This window comes from Myotis davidii, unplaced genomic scaffold (genome assembly GCF_000327345.1).
Source record: "Myotis davidii unplaced genomic scaffold, ASM32734v1 scaffold970, whole genome shotgun sequence".
NCBI lineage: Eukaryota > Metazoa > Chordata > Mammalia > Chiroptera > Vespertilionidae > Myotis > Myotis davidii.
In genome coordinates, this window is record NW_006282204.1 from 659391 (window position 1) to 663040 (window position 3650).

The following is a 3650-nucleotide window of genomic DNA, read 5'->3' on the forward strand; positions in this document are numbered from 1 at the left end:
CTGGGAGTCCCGCCCCGGCTCCGCGGGGCGCGGTGCCTGCCAAGGGCTGTGAGGGTTCAGGGAGGATGCTGGCGCTCTCTGGTCTGTTCTCTGAGGGCGCTAATCCCTTCGTGGGGGCTCCCCCCTCATGACTCATCCCCCTAAAGACCCCACATCATGTAAGTGGGGGGCGGGGCACAGACATTCCGTTTATACCAGTGGGCGAAGGCAGAGCGCTTATGTTCACCAGGCCTCCGTTTCCCCATCGGTAAGAAAAGGGACACCCGTACCGGTCTCAGGGTGACCGCCAGTATTGACTGGCCTGGACGTAGCCAGTGCCCACCAAACGGCTGAAAGCGAGGTGGGAGTTCAGTTCCCTGTCAGAGCAAAACACGCGCCAAAGTGCAGCGTGCAATAGGCTGCGGGAGCCGGGCGGGGCGAGCCCAGCGGAGCGGGCCGGGCGGGCGGAGGGCGTGTGCGGGCCGGTGCGCGGGCAGCGGAAGGGAGGCTTGCGGGGAGGTCTGCCTTAGAGACCTTATTCGCCTGTTTTCTCTGCCATCAGCCGGCTGTGCTTGCTGAGGGATGCTGGCTCCCACCGCCCACAGAAACGGTGCAGGAGAGCTAGTTTCCTGGAGGACTGCATTTCAAAGGGTTACTCCCAGGTCCTCGGGAAAGACATCTGTGGTTGTAAAATGGGAAACAGGGCTTAAAAGAAAAAGTGTATTCTTTTAATTGATTTTAGAGAGAGAGGAAGGGAAAGGGAGAGAGAGGAACATCAATCAGTTGCCTCTGAAACACATCCGACCAGGAACCAAATCTGAAACGTGGGTAAGTCCCCTGCCCAGGACCTTTTCGGTGCAGGAGACGATGGTCAACGAACTGAGCCACACTGACCAGGCCAGGGAAGAGGGCATTTAAAAAGAGTTACATATTACCAGGGTTTTGGCTGGTGAAGCGGGTTATGAAGGAATTCACACCTGAGGGAACAGAGAGATATAGCCAGAGGGAGTTTATTTTACGTTCCATGAAGGGTAAGGGCCAGGCATTGCTCATTGTGCCAGGACAGCAAAGGATTAAAGAAAAAACAGACAAAGAGAATAAGCTGGGTCTAGGTCAGCCATGGGCAAACTACGGCCCGCGGGCTGGATCCGGCCTGTTTGAAATGAATAAAACTAAAAAAAAAAAAAGACCGTACCCTTTTATGTCATGATGTTTACTTTGAATTTATATTAGTTCACACAAACACTCCATCCATGCTTTTGTTCCGGCCCACTGGTCACCATAGTAGCAATGTTCTTGTGAGTTTCACTTGTTTTGGCAGCACTTGCTGCATCTTCCTCAGCCCATTAGCTGCCCAGATACGAGGGAGTGTCATAAGGTCAAGCCTAATTATGCCAAGAGGACTGTGCCCTCTAAGCTGGGACTTGTTTGTGACTTTGCCAACAGGTCAGTCTGAGGCTTAACCCCATAGCCGCGCCCTACAGCTCATCACAAGGACAGGAAAGCCGAGGGCAGTCTCCCCTTTTACACCCTAGCTCTTGCTACACAATAAGGGAGGGAGTAGGATGTTTGGGTTGAAATTGAGCAGACATCAGGGGGCTGCAGTTTGTTCCTTCTCCAGGAGACAATCCAGGCAGATGTCCTTGTGCTAGAAAGAAGGTGGCAGGACACTGGGAGCCTGAGAGCAAGGCAACTCCTCCTGCAGGAGGTGCAGGGGGCGGGGCTGGGAGTAGCAGGGGGCGGTCCACACCTGACACATCATCTGTCTCTCACTCTTGATTGGTCAGAGCCTAGGCTCCTCCCAGTCTTGCGCGATTGGCTACTTTAAAGGAAAAAGGGAGGGGTTGACTTTTGCCATTTCAAAATGGTGGCCCCCAGGGGAGCTGCAGTCATGGAGCCAAAGTAGCAGCTGCGTACACCCCCTTCTTTGACAGAAAAGATTACTTGTTTATTCTCACAATTCCCCCCTTATTTATCCTTCAAACTCGGTTTGCATTTGTTGCCTTTCACGCTCTGCAGTGTCTAGGAGGAGACTGTTTTGCTGTCTGGTCAGTGCGGTTTCCATTACCCTTTGGACAAGACCCCTCATACAGGTGTTCACATAAAAACATTCCAAGCTGTAAAGAATGTTGGTGAGTTTATTTGAGCCAAATTGTCCACAGTTTCCGAGAAGCAGAATCTCAAGGGGTTGGGACAGTGCTCTGGAGGGTGGCGGCTTTTCACTTTGTTCTACAAACCAATCCGAGGAGGACACGAAGGTGGGTTATATGAAACCCACTGGTGATAGAGGAGGAGGTGGGAGAGAGCAAAGCGGAGAGACCCCTGGGATTGGATAAAAAGTAAAATGATAGACACATCCTTAGTGGGTACAGGATAGTCAACAGTCAACAATTAACACATTAACAATAACAGTGAAGGAATCTGTGGTCTCTGTCCTGGCTCCCAGAGCATGTGGTGTGTAAACGTTTATGTATGTTTGTCCCCCCACGTCCCGCATCTGGCATGGTTCAGGGTTCAGGATCTGGAAGAGGGGCTGCATGCAAATGAAAGAGAAGAGACAAGAGATAATTTGGAAATATTGGGGGGCCAGGCGGGCAAGTCCAACTGAAGGGGAAGGACTTCCACTGGTGCTCAGGCCTCACCAACCTTTTATTGGTTTGGGATACACCCATAGCCCTTAGGCAGGCAAATTTCCAGTAACAGGCAGACTAGCCCATCAGCAAGGATTTACATAATAATAAATGGGGAAGTTGCTTCAGCTACCATTGTCTGAACTAACAGTGGGTGCACAGCCCTGACCTTTGCCGGGACTTCAAGGGTCACCAGCTTTCTGGGTTCCTTGTCCACACCCCTCTGCTAGTGAAGACAATAAGTGGCTTCCCACATGTGGTTGTGCCCTGAGGGGCCTGGGGGAAGGAGGGTTACAAGTTCCTCTGACATTTCAATGATATGTTATCATAGATGCAAAAGGACCATAGGTCCAGTTAAGGTAAAGAGTGACCTTGTCAGGGAAGATTCCGGCCTAGGAGTGACTACCCACCATAACTGTTTTTAGTTCAAGTTTAATTGCAGGCCATCCTTGTGGTCACTTTAGGTCTGAGTTTGCAAGACTGCCATGCAGGCCTCCCCTGAGCTGTCAAGTTCGCATGCGGCCCCTTTTGTCCACACCAATGTAGGAACAAGAGAAAAAAGTTCTCCATCTTATGCATCAGGTGATTATTTATTCACCCCATCTGAAGAAACAATTAGAAATGACACAGAAGCATTTTACAGAATTCAAACATCATGCACACACTAGTACATATTGGAGAATATTGTAAGTCTCCCATTTCTCTCCTGAGAGACAAAGGCTGTGAAGAAACTGTATATCCTCCCATTTGTCTTCTCCATACATGCTCACATATATATTTACTAGAGGCCTGGTGCACAAAAATTTGTGCACTCGGAGGGAAGAGGGGTCCCTCAGCCCAGCCTGTGCCCTATAGCAGCCTGGGACCCCTCAGGAGATAACGACCTGCTGGCTTAGGCTGCTCCCGGGTGGCAGAGGGCAGGCCCAATCCCTAGGTGCAGCCCCTGGTCCGGCTCAGAGCAGGGCCGATTGGGGAGTTGGGACGCCGCCCCCTGTCATGCACAGAGCAATGTGGATCGGGAGGTTGTGAGGCCCCCCCTAG

At 51.4% G+C, this 3650-nt stretch overlaps 1 protein-coding gene across 1 annotated transcript in view; it reads left to right on the top strand.

Moving 5' to 3' along the window:
• Positions 1-249: 249 nt before the first annotated feature.
• Positions 250-3650, top strand: part of ABCA3 (ATP binding cassette subfamily A member 3) — a 282235-nt gene continuing 278834 nt past the window's right edge. Inside the window, exon 1 of the mRNA XM_015571175.1 lies at positions 250-340. The gene's annotated coding sequence lies outside the window, so the exon portion shown is untranslated. The remainder of the gene's footprint in view (positions 341-3650) is intronic.